Below are 17604 nucleotides of genomic sequence, written 5' to 3' on the forward strand. Positions count from 1 at the left end.
GTATTCCATGGTTTATGTGTGCCACATTTTCTTAATCAAGTCTATTATTGATGGACATTTGGGTTGGTTCCAAGTCTTTGCTATTGTGAATAGTGCCACTATAAACATACGTGTGCATGTGTCTTTATAGCAGCATGATTTATAATCCTTTGGGTATATACCCAGTATAGACCTTTATCAGATGCATAGTTTGCAAATATCTTCTCTCATTCTGTAGGTTGTCTGTTTACTTTGTTGATAGTTTCTTTTGCTGTGCAAAAGCTCTTTAGTTTAATTAGGTCTCATTTGTTTATTTTTGTTTCATTGCAATTACTTTTAAGGACTTAGTCATAAATTATTTGCCAAGGCTGATGTACAGGTGGTATTTCCTAGGTTTTCTTCTAAGAATTTTATAATTTGAGGTATGAAATGTAGGTGTTTAATCAGTCTTGGGTTATTTTTTGTTTATGTTGAAATGTAGGGGTCTAGTTTCATTCTCATGCATATGGCTAGCTAGTTATCCTAGCACCATTTATTGAATAAGGAGTCCTTTCTTCATTGCTTGTTTTTATTGACTTTGTCAAAGATCAGATGGTTGTATATCTGTGTGACTTTATTTCTGGGTTCTCTGTCTTGTTCCATCGATTTATGTGTCTGCTTTTGTGCCATGGTGTACCATGCTGTTCTTATTAGATTTGTTTGGATTTTTTTATATAGACAATCATGTTATTTGTGAATAAAGGTGTGTTTCTTCTTCCACTTAACTCTATATAATTGTTTGTCTTTCCTTATTGTATTGGCCAGGAACTTAAATACAATGTTAAATGGAAATGGTAAGAACATATATCCTTGCCTTGTTTCTGAACACGGGGAGAAAAAATTCAGTCTCTTACTATTTAGTATGTTAGCAGTAGGATTTGTATATATGTACACCATTAGCTTGAAGAGTGCCATTTTATTCCTAGTTAGTAAGAGTTTTTATCATTAATAGGAGTAAACTTTGTCAAATATTTTACTTCATCTTTTCTTTTGGGGTTGTTAATATGGTGAGAATTACATTGACTGATTTTTTAAAAATTGAACTAACTCTGCATCTCTGGGAAGAACTGTACTTGATCATGACGTATTTCTCTATTTCTGTACTGCATAATTTAATTTACTTAATACTTTAATAGATGTTTACATCTATTTTCATTAGTGATATTGGCCTGTGATTTTTCTTTTCTTGTTACATCTATCTGGTCTTTGAATCATCAAAATACAGATTTCAATAAATTTTAGAAATAGTTTTTTCTCTTTTATAATTTTTATTGAAAATTTTATGTGAAATTATTGTCAGTTCTTCATTAAATTTGGAAGACATAACCACTGAAGTCATTTGACCCTGGAATTTCCTTTGAGGCAATAATTTAAACTACAAGTTTAATCTTATTAATAGACATATGGCTAGTCAATGTTATCGATTTCCCCTTGAGTGAGTTTTGGTAGGGTATGTCTTTCAACAAATATGCCTCTTTCATCTACGTTGTAGAATTTGTCAGTATAAAATTGACTATAATATTCTCTTATTAACCTTTAATGTCAATGTAATCTTTAGTGATTCCCCCTCTTTCATTGCTTCTATTGGTAATTTGTATACTGTATTTGCTTTCTTTTCCTGATCAGGCTTGCTGAAAGTTTATTATTTTGTTGGTCATTACATAGAACCAGTTTTGGGGTTAATTGATTTTCTTTATTGTTTTCTCTTTTCCACCTAATTAATTTATTCTCTTATGTTATTTTCCTTTTGCTTCCTTTCTGCTAATTTGCTCTTTTTTTTTTTTTTTGGCTGTGTTCTTAAGTAAGAAGCTTACAATATTGATTTAAGACTTTCCATCCCCATAAATTTTCTTTAATTATTGTCTTAGTCTGTTTGACTGCCAGAAAAAATTACCACAGATACTGGGTAGCCTAACAACAAGTGTCTCACATTTCTGGAGGCTGGAAGTCAGAGATCAGGCTGCCAGCTAGCACAGTCAGGTTCTACTGATGACCCTCATGTGAGTTACAGACTAATTTCTTGTTGCATTCTTACATAACAACAACAACAAAACAAAAAGGGCAAGAGAGTTCTCTGGGGTCTCTTTTATAAGGGCACTAATCCCATTCATGAGAGTTCCACACATATGACCTAATTATCTCCCAAAGTCTCCACCTTCTACAATCATCCCACTATGGTTTAGGATTTCAACATAAAATTTGTTTTGGTGGGAAATGACATACATTTAGTTCATTGCAGTTACACATCACAAATTTTGATATTTTAAAATTTTATTAGATTCAAAATATTTTCTAACTTGCCATGTAATTTATTTTTTACTCCTTTTCTTACAAAAATGTATCCATTATTTAATTAAGTTCTTTTGTAAGAAATTTAGAAAACCAATTTGTGAGGATAAACTCCATTCATTGGGCAAACACAGATCACAAGTAGCCCTGGAGCTGAGGAATAATTTTAATTTTCGGTAACTTTTGCAAGTCTGCAGCTTTCTGATCAACCTTGCACTGCTCTGTAATCTCGTATTTCTCTTTTTCTGTGGCTAAGAGCTCATCTTTCTGGTGTCTGAGCTTCTATGGCTGCTGCTGCTTGAAGTAAACATTAGTGAGATGCTGGGGGATTTTGTATCATTGATATCAATTTTTGTGGAGGTGGCAATGACAAATTTCTGGTGTGTTCTATGCAGAAGAAACTGATTGAGAACCATAGGTCCAGTCACAAGTAACAAGCCACTGCTCAACTGCTTTAGAGAAACCAGTCTATTGCCCTATAGTGTCCAGTGAGGATAAGTAGAATGGTCGTAGGAGAGATGCTAGCTCACATTTGTTTCACATGCTGACTGGAAGAATTTTTGTTGTGGCTCAACAGCCTTTGAGGCTTATCTTCAGTAGAATAGTATCTAGATATTTTGTGAAGTTTAATCACTCAGGTACCACATTCGTATGACCACCAACTGATTCTGCGTCAGTGACAAGAAACTCCTTTAAAAAAAAAACAAAACAAAATAAAACAAAAAAAAGCAAAACAAAACAACACCTGGATTCTGCAGCTAAATACTTCATCTTGTATATGACCTTTCAGAAATATGTGGCAGTTTGGGAATGTTTGCGAATTCCTTCAATGATGATGACAGGATTTTGTCTGCAGTGAGGCTTACTCTTCTTGGGCTATTTAGCCTTCAAGTTAACATTTTTAACCTGACCACTGGCCTTATAGCCTTCTTGACTTCAGGTTTCTTCTTTTTATTGGGCTTCTCAAATTTTCATTCATCAACTTGCAAGATGGGAAAGAGAGCCGTGTAATTTATCACATGAACTGTGGGTGTGTAGAAATTCATTGTTCAATTTTCATATATTTGGGAATTTTCCAATTTTTTATGGTTTTGATTTCTATGTTAATTCTGTGTTGGTTACATAATATATCATTTATGTTTTCAAACCTTTTAAAATTACTGATACTTATCACCCAAAATATGACCTGATTGTAAATATTCTGTGTTCACTTACTAATAACTTATTTTCAGCTATTTATGAGTAAAGTACTTCATAAATACCAATTATGTCAATTTAATTGATAGTGTTGTTCAAGTGTTCTACATTTTTGCTGATTTTCTGTCAACTTTTTCTATCAATTACTGTGATCTGAGTGTTAATAATTATGACAATAAAGATAGCTTATTATTTCTGTTCTGCCAGTTTTGGCCTCATGAATTTGAAGTCTGTTATAAGGTACACACCCATTTAGAATTGTTATGTATTTTTGAGGCATTACCCATTCATAATATTTCTTATGTATTTTGTATATGTAAGATGTAGCAGGTTCTTTCTTCTTAAATATACAGTCTTATTCATAATTACCTTGTTTATATAATTTATTCTGAAAGTAATTATTTGTATGCTTGGTTTACATTTTCCTCCTTGTTAATTGTTTACCTCCAGTAATTGCTAGAAGAAACTGAAAGCCATAAAGATCTGAATACATGGAAAATATAACTTATTCACCACTTTTATTTAATTGCCAGTTATAGAACAATGGATACAACAGCAGACTATGCACTTTTTTTTCATGTGCACACAAATCATTTAACAAGATGAACCATATTCTGTGCTATATGACAAGTCTCAATACATTTCAAAATATTTGAGTTAGTAAAAGTATCTTCTCTACCAACAATAGAATTATATTAGAAGTCATTTCCAAGCATTTGGAAATGAAATAATGCACTTCTTGATAACTCACAGATCAAAGAATAAATCAAAGGAGAAATTAGATAATTTTTTTGTACCAAATGAAAATGAAAGCCATCAAAATTTGTGGAATGAGGGAGGGCAATATTTACAGGGAATCTTATAGAACTCAATGTCCATGTAAAAATTGGAAAAAAATTCATATCAATGATCTCAATGTTTAACTTTAGAATCTTTTTTAGAAAAAAGAGCAAATTAAATCAAAGTAAGCAGAAGAAAAATAATAGTAACTATCAAAGCAGAAATAGATGAAATGGAGAGAAAAAATAGAAAAAAAATGAAAATCAAAAGCTGATTGTCTGAGATTAATAAAATTGATTAACCTCAAGTCAACCTGATCGGAAAAAGGGTTTGACAACAATTAACAGTATTTTCTGTAAGAGAAATGACATCACTATAGATATCACAGATTTAAAAGGATAATAAGAAAATATTATAAACAATTTTGTGCCAATAAATTAGGTAACTTAAATAAAATGAAAAATATCCTGAAATAAACAAATTACCAAAGCCTACTTTAGAATAAATAAATAACTTGTATAGCCCCATATCTGTAAATAAATTTGTAGATATCTGCAAGTCAAATTTATAGTTAAAAATCTTCCTACAAGATCTCCAGCCACAAATGGCTTCATGGGTGAAAGTAAAGAATAAATAAGCACATTCAGGAAAAATAATACTGAGCCTTCACAACTCTTCTAGAATATTGGATAGGAAAGAATTCTTAGTAATTTATTCCATGTAGCCAACATTACTCTGAGAGCAAAACCAGATGAAGAAATTATAAGAAAATAAATTTATAGATCAATTTCTTTTATAAACATAGATGTAAACATTCTTATCAGAATTTTAGTAAACTAAGTGTAATAATGTATAGTTTTTAATTACTACATCAAAACCAAGTGAGGCTTGTCCCAGGAAAGCAAGGTTGGTTCAACATTTGGAAATCAATAAATATAATTCATCATATTAGTAAGTTGTAAAAGAATTACCACATGATCATCTTAATAGATGCAGAAAAATAATTTGATAAAATCCAATATTATTCTGGATTTTTTTTAAAAAGCCATCAATTTAGGAAAAACAAGTTACTTCTTTACCTACAGCAGCTAACATTACACTTAGGAGTCAAAGACTGAAAGCCTTTCCCTTAGGATCAGAAGCAAGGCAAGGATACCACTTCTATTTAACATTGCCCTGGAGTCTCTAGCCACTGCAAGTAAGTCAGTGAAAGGAAATAAAAGGCATCTAAATTGAAAATGACAAAATAAAACACTTATAATTCACAGATGACATAATAATCTGTATTAAAACTTAGAGAATCTGCAAAAATCCAACTGGAACTAATATGTAAGTTTAGCTAGTTTACAGAATACAAGGTGAATATAAAAATATAAAATACGTTTCTGAATAAGGGAGGAGACCACCCCTCATATTGTCTTATGCCCAATTTCTGTCTCCAAAGAAAGAAGAAATAAAAACTAAAAGGCAGAAATGAAATCCACAAGCAGACAGCCTGGTGCCACACCCTTGGCCTGGTAGTTAAAGATCGACCCCTGACCTAACCGGTTATTTACATAAGAAAAGCACTGTGAAGATCCCTGTCCTGTTCTGTTCTGTTCTAATTACCGGTGTGTGCAGCCCCCAGTCACATACCCGCTGCTTGCTCAATCATCACTGCCCTCTCACGTGCACCCCCTTAGAGTTGTGAGCCCTTAAAAGGGACAGGAATTGCTCACTCGGGGAGCTCGGTTGTTGGCAATGTGAGTCTTGCTGAAGCTCCCGGCGAATAAAACCCTTCCTTCTTTAACTCAGGGTGTCTGAGGGATTTTGTCTGCGGCTTGTCCTGCTCCACATGTACTCGGTATGATTGGTAATTGAAGTGAACATTCACTTACAGAAACAACAAAAGTATGAGCCACTTAGCAACAAATCTAACGTAAGGCATTTACAGCCTGAAGCACTGGAAACTACAAAGCGTCACTAAGAAAGAAAATCTAAATAAATGAGGATGTTTGAAATGTTCATTATTTTGAGTGCGGTGATGTTTCACAGGTGTATTCATATATCAAAGCTTACAGCTGGGCACACTGGCTTATGCCTGTAATCCTAAAACTTTGGGAAGCACAGGCAGGCAAATCACTTGAGCTCAGGAGTTCGAGACCAGATGGGCAACATGGTGAAACTCTCTCTACAAAAAATACAAAAATTAGCCAGGCGTGGTGGTGATATCTGTAGTCCCAGCTACTTGGGGGACTGAGGCAGGGGGATCACTTGAATCCCAGAGGTCAAGTGAGCCCAGATCATGACACTGCACTCGAGCCTGGGTGACAAAGTGAGACCCTGTCTCCAACTCAAAAAAAAAAAAAAAGTCTTATCAAAGTGTACACTTTACATATGTGGGATTTATTGTATGTCAATTTTAGCTCAATAAACTACTAAAATATAGAAATGAACATTTGATATTATTCAACATCCACTGATGATAAAGTTTCTCAGCAAACTAAGAATAGTAGAAATTTTTCTCAATCTGATAAACAGCATCTGCACAAACCTATAGCTAAAATTAAAAGCAATGATATAATACTGTATGTTTTCCTTTTAATATTCAGACTGATACTAGTTGTACTTACCAGTTTTACTTAACATTATACTGAAAGTATAGCCAGTGAAATAGGGGGATGAGATGCAGTAATGATTGGGAAAAAAACACACACAAAATCGTCTTTATTTACAGACAATATGGCTGATTACATTGAGTATCATAGGGAATCTTCAAAACAATTGCCAAACCTATAAATTTATTTAGCAAGTTCTTAAGACACAGGATCATTATCCTTAAATCAATTGTGTTTCTATAGAACAACAGCCAATAATTGAAAATAAAATTTTAACATCCCATTTACAATAACATCACAAACAAAAGGCTAAGGAATAGATAAAAGAATATGCACCCTGGCTCAGTTCCTCATGCATGTAATCCCAGAACTTTGTGAGGCTGAGGCGGGAGGATTGAGCTCAGCAGTTTGAGACCAGCCTGGAAAACATAGTGAAGCTCAGTCTCTAAAAACAAAATAATATAATACAATTTAAAAAAAAATTTTAAAGACTCCACGAAAAGTGAAGAGGCTGGCCAGAAAATGAGACAACATAGTTGAAAAGCGTATATTTTAAACAAAAAAACTTGTACCTTAAATATATAATAACAACAAAATAATTAAAAAGACAACTCTCCTTTCATCAAATATAGACAAAAGACAATTCACAAAAAAATGTCTAGGAATGGTTAATAAGCATATGAAAAAGTGCTTAATATCATTATTTATCAGGGTAATTAAAACCAGTATATGACAGCATTTTATACTCACTAGAATAGCTGGATTAAAAAGAACAAATATTGGTCACAGTCTGGAACAATGGAACACTCATACATTTCTAGTGGATGTATGAAATGGTACAACCAGTTTGCAAACTATTTGACTTTTTCTTGTAAAGTTAAATGTACTCAACTATTCACTCCTAATTATTTTTCCAAGAGAAACATCCTAAAAGACTTTTATCAGACTTTGTTCATAGCAGCTTCATTCAAAATATCAAAACCTAGGAAAAAACCAAACTGTTCATCAAGCAGGCCTGTTAAAGAAATCATGGACTATTCATACCATGGAGTACTACACAGTAGTAATAAAGTAACTACTATTGATGCATATGACAGCATATGGATAAATCTTAAAATCACTATGTTAATGGAAAGAAGTCGGAAAGAAATAAGGATATTTTATATGTTATTCTGCAAAAAGTTCAAAAGCAAAGCAAAACTAATTCATGACAATAGAAATCAAAGCAATGGTTGCCTTTCCGGGTAGGTTGACTACAAGGTGACACAGGACAACCTTCTCAGGCGTTTGGAAGTATTCTATGCCTTGATTAAATCGTTAACAAGGGTATGTTGATATATTAAGATGTATCAGATTATTCTCTTAAGACTGATGCATTTCAACTTTATATAAATTTTACCTCATTACAAAAAAATTTGATTTGTAGGCAAAATGAAGTGCATTTTTGAGGGAGAAGAAGGATTTTAGGGAGCAAGTTACAGAGAATGGGAAGTAATGAGGAGGAAAGTTAGAGTGAAAAGAAAAAGAATCTGACAAGGAAGGCAAAAGGGAAGAACTATGAGAGAGCTCAGTGAAGTGGTGGGTACTATTTTGCAGTGTTTTCTAGATTAACCCTGCAGGAAAGCCAAAAATTATTACTTATCTCACATTTTCATGATCATTTTAGAACTACTTACTTGACTAAGACATGTTCATTGACCACTATCCCTAGTTGTGAGTATTTAGTGACTGGAAAATTTAAAAATGTATGTGTCAGAGGAGCAGCAATCAGAAATCTCTGAAGTCAAGTGAAGCTGCAAGGAAGCCTAGGCATCCCCAGATGCCCCATTGATTGTAGGCACAGAGCCATGTACAGAGCTCAGCACCTAGGGTCTGTTGCTAGGCAGAGAGTGACAATTACATAGTTCTTCAGGTGTTTCATGCACCATGGGTTTTACATGTGCAACAGAGGAAGATTATTTTTTGCAAGATAGCAGCCTATGTTAAGGCACACATGCATTTATATTGTTTTTGGCATCCAGGGGCCCTTTTAACAAAATTTTGTCAAGCACGTTTCCTTTCTGAATAGAGGCTGCATACAACAATTGGATGAACAATTTTTGCAAAATCTCTCAGGGGGCCTCTCTTGAGACTGAGCCTGTATGAGATCATGATATGAGACTATGGCTTGGCTGGATTTTTATTTCAGTAAGTGATCTCATTGACTTAAAGCACTAATCATTTTAACAGGACAAAAAAAAAAAAAAAAAAAAAAAAAAAAAAAAAAAAATCCACAGCCTTCCAAAATCACAGCAGGAAAAAAATAAGGGGAAAAGCACGTCAAAGTGATCTTGTGAAGGTTCCCATGTGATTTTACACGGAAAATTTTCCATTTATACATCATCAGGATGGATATACAGTCTGATATTACTGGTGGAAGATAAATGAGAAAGTCAACCTAATGCAAACAAATAGGATTCCAGGCTGCAAAACTGACTTACCTGGTTTGGGTTTATTATATTTGACATGAAGAAAACTACTTTCCCCCTTTGGAAGTCTTTCCATCATAAGACACATAACAACTGCATGAGCATAATTTGCAGAAGAGAAAGACTGTAATATGCTTTATAGCAAGTGTGATACTAGTGACAAGGTCTACCTGTTATAAAATATCTGGATGAAAACTGGGAATTGCAACGTGGCTACCCCTACCAGACCTCTTGGTTTTACTTTATTTCCATATTTAGGTTAACTAAGTGGAGTTCTTTTGTTTATATTCCTCATCTTCCCAACTTTAAATCTGTCCCTTTGCTTATTTCTGACTAGCCACTTTGAAAGCTTTGCTCTGTGTATGCAGCAAAACACTTTTAAACATTCCATACTATAGGGAGTAAGATTATTTACAGCTAAACCTAACAAGTCTGCAAAGCACATTAAATTCGGAGACCAAGTTGGTCTAATTCTGTTTTCTATTAGTAAATGCATTGGGAACAGATTCAAGTACTTTTGTGGAATGGTTATATTTTAAACAAAAATATGTATCTACTAGGGAAAAAAAAAGACAGTGAGAGGATGATTAGCATTTCTATAATTGCATGTGTGGCAGTTGTAATTCTTGGATTTTCTAGATAGAATACAGAGTAATTGCATTAGCCCATTCTCAAGCTCCTATAAGGACATACATGAGACTTTATAAAGAATTTATAAAGAAAAAGGGGTTTAATGGACTCATAGTATCACGTGCCTGGGGAGGCCTCAAAATCATGATGGAAGGCAAAGGCACATCTTACATGACAGCAGGCAAGAAGTTCTGTGCTGGGGAACTTCCCTTTATAAAACCATTAGATCTCATGAGACATATTCACTGTCATAAGAACACCAGGAAAAAACCCACATCCATGATTCAATTACCTCCCACCAGATCCCTCCCATGACACATGGAGATTACAGGAGTTATAATTCAAGATGAGATTTGGGTGGTGACAGAGCCAAAAAATATAATTCCACCCTGACTCCTTCCAAATCTCATGTCCTCTCATTTCAAAACCAATCATGCCTTCCCAACAATCCCCCAAGTCAGCTCATTCCAGCATTAATTCAAAAGTCCACAGTCCAAAGTCTCATCTGAGACAAGGCAAGTCCCTTCCACCTATGAGCCTATAAAATCAAAAGCAAGTTAGTTACTTCCTAGATACAATTGGGGTACAGGTATTGGGTAAATACATGTTTTCCAAATGGGAGAAATTGACCAAAACGAAGGGGTTACAGACTCCATGCAAGTCCGAGATCCAACATAGCAGTCAAATCTTAAAGCTACAAAATGATATCCTTTGACTCCATGTCTCACATCCAGATCATGCCGATGCAAGAGGTGTGTTCCCATGGACTTGGGCATCTCTGCCTCTGTGGTTTTGCAGGGTACAGCTCCTCTCCCGGCTTCTTTCTTGGGGCTGACATTGAGTGTCTGTGACTTTTCCTGGTGCACAATGCAAGCTGTCAGTGAATCTATCATTCTGGGGTCTGAAGAACAGTGGTCCTCTTCTCACAACTCCACTAGGCAGTGCCCCATTGGGGACTCTGTGTGGGGGCTCCAGCCCCACATTTCCCTTCTACACTGCCCTAGCAGAAGTTCTCCATGAGGGTTCTGGATGTCTTGGCCTAGACATCCAGACATTTCTATACATCATCTGAAATCTAGGCAGAAGTTTCCAAATCTCAATTCATGATTTCTGTGCACCTGCAGGCCCAACATGTCATGTAAACCACCAAAGCTTGAGGTAACCTCTGAAGCAATGGCCTGAGCTGTACATTGCCCCCCTTTTAGCAATGGCTTGGAGTCAGTGCACCAAGTCTGGAGACTGCACAAAACCTCAAGGCCCTGGGCCCAGCCCATGAAACCATTTTTTCCTCCTAGGCTTCCAGGCTTGTGATGGGAGGGGCAATTGTGAAGACCTCTGACATGCCGTGGAGACATTTTCCCCATTGTCTTGGTGATTAACATTTGGCTCCTTGTTACTTATGCAAATTTCTGCAGCTGGCTTGAATTTCTTCTCAGAAAATGGGTTTTTCGTCTCTATCACACCAACAGGCTGCAAATTATCTGAGCTCTTATGCTCTACGTCCTTTTTAAATATAAGTTCCAATTCCAAACCATATCTTCGTGAATGAATAAAAGTGAATGATTTTAAGAGCACCCAAGTCACCTCTTCAATGCTTTGCTGCTTGGAAATTTCTTCTACCAGATACCCTAAATCATCTCTCCCAAATTCAAAGTTACACAGATCTCTAGGACAGGGACAAAATGCTGCCAGTCTCTTTGCAAAAGCATAGCAAGAATCACCTTTGCTCCAGTTTCCAATGAGTTCTCCATCTCCATCTGAGACCACCTCAACCTGGACTTCATTGTCCATATCTCTATCAGTATTTTGGTCAAAGCCATTCAACAAGTCTCTAAGAAGTTTCAAACTTTCTCACATCTTCCTATCTTCTGAGCTTTCCAAGTTTCTAGGAAGTTCCAAACTTTCCCAAATTTTCCTCTCTTCTTCTGAGCCCTCCAAACTGTTTTAATCTCTGCCTGTTACCCAGTTCCACAGTTGGTTCCACATTTTTGGGTATCCTTATAGCAGCACCCCATTCTACCAGTACCAATTTACTGTATTAGTCTGTTCTCAAGCTGCTGTAAGGACATACCTGAGACTGGGTAATTTACAAAGAAAAAGAGGTTTAATGAACTCACAGTTCCACAGGACTGGAGAGGCCTCATAATCATGGCATAAGGCGAAGGAGGAACAAAGACTCATCTTACATGGCAGCAGGCAAGAGAACATGGGTGGGGGAACTACCCTTTATAAAACCATCAGATCTCATGAGACTTATTCACCATCATGAGAACAGCACAGGAAAAACCTGCCCCTGTGATTCAATTACCTCCTACTTGGTCCCTCCCACGACATGTGTGGATCATGAGAGCTAGAATTCAAGATGAGATTTGGGTGAGAACACAGCCAAACCATCTCAGTAATGCAAACCCATTGCATTTCAAGTCAATCAGTACAAGACCGGGGACTGTCACAGAAAGTGCTGGTGGTCAGTGGCTCCCATAGATTTGTAAAGCTTGAATTAGTGATGAGCTTCTCTCAGCTTCTATGATCAGACCTCTAACCATTAGATCTCCACCCTCACTCTTCAGCTTATATACTACAGCAGAGGGAGCCTGTGTTTAGTAAACTTACACCCAGAGCCTATCATCAGAGCCAATGTAATCAACCCAAGTCAGAATTTTCTCATCAAATACCTTCAGAATTATTGTTACCCATGGCCAGTCTTTCCCAAATGAATAATATACTACTATGGCCAATTTTGGAAGTTAGTGGACAGTTTTCTCTGACATTACTCAAATCCGTTATCTTTGCTCAATGCCCGAGTCTGAGCCTTTCTGCTCATCTATAATCTGTGTTCTCTTACATGTACTACTCCAGGATCTAGGATCCTTCTTTCTTGGCCTAACATCATTGCTCAGTACTCCCTTCCATGTGCCTATGGTAGACTCTGATCTACAGTTACCAACTTCTTCATTTTTCTTTTATTAATTTTTTTATTTTGAATTTATTTATTTATTTATTTGAGATGGCATCTTGCTCTGTTGCCAGACTGAGTGCAATGGTGCGATCTTGGCTCACTGTAACCTCCACCTCCCAGGTTCAAGTCATTCTTCTGCCTCAGCCTTCCGAGTAGTTGGGACTGCAGGTACGTGCCACCATGCCCAGCTAGTTTTTATATTTCTAGTTGAGACGGGGCTTCACCATGTTGACCAGGGTGGTCTTGATCTCTTGACCTCATGATCTGCCTGCTTCAGCCTCCCAAAGTGCTAGAATTACAGGCGTGAGCTACTGCACCTGACCTATTTTTCATTTTTTGGTTACATAGTAGGTGTATATATTTATGGTTACATGAGATATTTTGATACTGGCATACGATGTGTAATAATCACATCAGAGTAAATGGGATATCCATTGCCTCAAGCATTTATCATTTGTTTGTGTTACAAATATTGCAATTATGCTTTTAAAGTTATTTTTAAATGTACAGTGTACATTACCTGACATCAAATTATACTGTAGATCTATAGTAACTAAAACAGCATGATACTAGCATAAAAACAAACACATAGATCAATGGAACAGAATGGAGAGCTCAGAAAGAAATCCACGCATCTATAGTAAACTCATTTTTGACAAAGGTGCCAAGAAACATATTGGGGAAAGGACAGTCTCTAAATGGTGCTGGGAAAACTGGATCTCCATAGGCAGAAAAATTAAACCAGACCCTTATCTCTTGACACATACAAAACCCAAATCAAAATGGATTCAATACTTAAATCTAAGACCTCAAACTATGAAACTACTGAAAGAAAACATTAGGGAAACTCTTCTTCCTCATTTATGCGCTCTTCATTTAACATCCTTTCCTCTTCTGTACATTAACTGAAAGTTGATTCTTCCATGAAAAGCCATTTTTCTCCTGAAGCTCTTTCATTTGAAGTCTGCAACTTCACCGGCATCCCATGGACTTTGAATCTGGCAATCAGAGTTGACGTTCTTCTGATCTCCACTCTGAATTATGCACTATTTTTGTCTCCTATGAGTAAAAATTATGCTCCTTGGCAGTTTATGCCAAACCCTTTGCAGCCCCTTCATAGTCATCCATGAATTTTCTAATTACTCCTGCTCATTTACTAATATTTTAGTGCCTGGTCATAGCCTTTTCCACCTGGTTAAATTGGACTTTTATTTTAGGTGACTTTAAAGTTTGCTTTGACATCCAATCTTGCATGATAGTCTCTCGATTCATTTCTCTCTTGTCCTGTTCCATTTGCCTTCACTTGACTGCACACTGGACACATTGTTCCGTCCTCGCGGTCACATCCTGGACCTTGACTTCTTCTGGAGCTCTTCCATCACTAGACCAATCTTTTAGAGGCCTGGCTGAGATGTAAAAATGGGAAAGGAGAGAAAAAGCTGAGAAATTCTTTTCTTTGTTTAAAAATAAACATGAGAACGTTTCAAATACATATTTTAAAATTATGCTGCCATAAACTGCCAAGGAGCATACTGTCAAAACATATTTTAAAGGGGCCAATGGAGAATAAGTGGATGAAGCCTATGAGAAAGGATTAGTGATGAAGAAAGGTATTTAGGAAGGGTGAGGGAAAAATACAAAAGACTAGATGGGAGGATTAAACTCGGTTCAAGAAAAAACAACTTTTCCTCTGAAAGAGGTATAAATAAGGTAAGGTAGGGACAAATGTTTACATACACGGCAAATTTAGGGAATGTAGGACTAGTTGTTTCTAATTTTTCTATAAGGAAAAAGTAAAAATTTCCTTCTCAGAGTGAAAGAATGGGAGTGAGAATGAGTCAGAAGATCTAAAGAAAATTCTGAAATGTTGAAAGAGGATTTCCAAAGACTGTTGCCTATTCAAGTGAAGACCCAGCTCATAGATATGTCAGAGCAGAGGATGCAGAAATGATTATTTGATAGATGTTTGTAGCAGAAGGCAAAAAAGCTGATATTTTGATGAGTGTGGGGATGGTGGAAAAATAGTTTGATATTTGGTAAGGAAGGAGGTGAAGCCATGCAAGAGAACTAAGAGATTAAGAGTAATTGGAATCTGGGCACAGTGGCTAAAGCCTGTAGTCTCAGCACTTTGGGAGGCCGGGGTGGGCAGATCACCTGAGGCCAGGAGTTCAAGCTTGGCCAACATGGTAAAACCCCAGCTCTACTAAAAATACAAAAATAAGCTGGGTGTGGTGGCTCACGCCTGTAATCCAATCAACTTGGGAGGCTGAGCCACGAGAATCACTTGCTACTATAGCTACCCAGGAGGCAGAGGTTGCAGTGAGCTGAGATCATGCCATCATACTCCAGCCTGGGCAAAAGTGAGAGTCTGTCTCAAAAAAATAAAGAAAAAAAAAAAAAAAGAAGAAGAGAAGAAGTAATTGGAGAAATCAAAGGACAAAAGCCTCAGAAATGTCAAAGGGAAAGTGTAATAAAATAGAAGAGAAAACCTGAAAATATAGGAAATATGAAAAGCAAAAGTCTGAAATATCCCACACAATTCATTTCTCACATGAAAACTGGAGGTTTATATTAACTTGTATAGAATGCCATTGCCAAGTAAAACTTATTAGGGAATTCACAAAAACAAAAGCAGATAAAAAATGCATTTTAGTGACACAATCCATTTGTAATTTGGAGACTGACAGCTTGTTCATCCTTGTCAGAACCTAAGTGAAGTGGGATCTCTAATCCAATAGTTTATTTAAAGAGCGAAGAAAGGGAGCTCCTTTGGTGGGAACAATAGAGAAAGCAATTCCACACCTAATTTATTTAATCATAAATTGCCTCAATCCCCACCTCATAGCAAACAAACAGATGCCAGTTATTCCGTTCAAACAATGTATAAAGGTTGCAGAAATTGTATTATCACTCTTAAAAAAAAAAGAGTAATATCAAAAAAGCACAATCAAGTTTCTATTTCATGCAATATTTTACTTACAAATCAAAAAGGTGTTTTGACATAAACAAAATGAAACCAACCCTAGGTACAAATAAAAATCGAGCTATGAATTAAAGGTAACCACAAGAGTAAATTAAACAAAACTATTATAATTGATATTTGGTAAGGAAGGAGGTGAAGCCATGCAAGAGAGCTAAGAGATTAAGAGTAATTGGAGGCTAGGCACAGTGGCTAATGCCTGTAATCCCAGCACTTTGAGAGACCAGGGTGGGCAGATCATCCGAGGTCAGGAGTTCAAGACCAGCCTGGCCAACATGGTAAAACTCCAGCTCTACTAAATAAACAAAAGTAAGCCAGGTGTGGTGGCTCACACCTGTAATTCCACCTACTTGGGAGGATGAGGCATGAGAATCACTTGCTACTATAGCTAAAAGGAACTGCTATTCTGCATCAAAAATACATTGGGAAGAAAGTCAGTAATATTATTTATAAACATTAAGAGAATATGTATTTGTTCTGTGGGACATAGGCACTGAGGGTAAATCTTCTAAGAAGGGTTTCTTTATAAACCTTGGAAATCCACCATTTACAAATATAATCTATTTGATAAAGAATTTCTTGCAATTGTGTTTTATCCCAGGCAATTGGTAAATAGCAGTTGTTTGCATTGCATTTTCAGTAGGTAGGCTGTGGATTCTGGGCAAACAGCTTTTAGCCAAAAGGTACAGTCGATTCTATTACAACTCTACACTCAACTATTCTTCTTTAGGGAACATGACTCAAGTTCAACTCCCGTTCTGAAAAGAAATATACTTACTGCTTTTAATGAAGTCTTTGGTAGATTGTGATCTGCATAAAATCCANATAAACCTTGGAAATCCACCATTTACAAATATAATCTATTTGATAAAGAATTTCTTGCAATTGTGTTTTATCCCAGGCAATTGGTAAATAGCAGTTGTTTGCATTGCATTTTTCAGTAGGTAGGCTGTGGATTCTGGGCAAACAGCTTTTAGCCAAAAGGTACAGTCGATTCTATTACAACTCTACACTCAACTATTCTTCTTTAGGGAACATGACTCAAGTTCAACTCCCGTTCTGAAGAGAAATATACTTACTGCTTTTAATGAAGTCTTTGGTAGATTGTGATCTGCATAAAATCCAGTCTCAGTGACAAAATAAATAAATAAATAAATAAATAAATAAATAAATAAATAATAAAAAATAAATAAAACTTTGTCAAAGCTATGAAAGAAAATAAAATACAGCAGAAATCAGTCCCTTTGCATCAGCCTGGAGGGCATTTGTTTGGGAAGTATATTTAATGATAACAGATGGTGCACAGCAGTGATATGTGTTCTGTCCAAATATATTGAGAGAGAAAAGGAGATGAGAGGGTCTCCACACTGCATTCCCTGCCCTTGAGCTAGTTTGGTAGCAGAAGGCATAAGAAAGCTTTCTCATACTAGGCTTCAAGTATGCAATCTTAACATCATGATGAAAAATCACAATTCAGATGTAAAGAAGCAATTTATCTCATCTTTCCCAGTAGCTAATGTCATAATCAGTCTTATCTATAGAGATGGGTTGAGGAACCTCTTCCTCTGGAAGGACAGGGAAGAAAGCAAACAATCAAAACACTTGTACATATTTATTCATTCATTAACAAATATTTATTGGTACCTACCAGGAGCCAGGTGCTTGTAATACATCTGCTTACAAAAT

General features: G+C 36.1%; 1 pseudogene; it reads right to left on the reverse strand.

Moving 5' to 3' along the window:
* Positions 1-2392: 2392 nt before the first annotated feature.
* On the reverse strand, positions 2393-9425 carry LOC108543528 (60S ribosomal protein L6-like; annotated as a pseudogene).
* Between the last annotated feature and the right edge of the window lie 8179 nt (positions 9426-17604).

This window comes from Rhinopithecus bieti, unplaced genomic scaffold (genome assembly GCF_001698545.2).
Source record: "Rhinopithecus bieti isolate Rb0 unplaced genomic scaffold, ASM169854v2 scaffold_654, whole genome shotgun sequence".
Classification (NCBI taxonomy): Eukaryota; Metazoa; Chordata; class Mammalia; order Primates; family Cercopithecidae; genus Rhinopithecus; species Rhinopithecus bieti.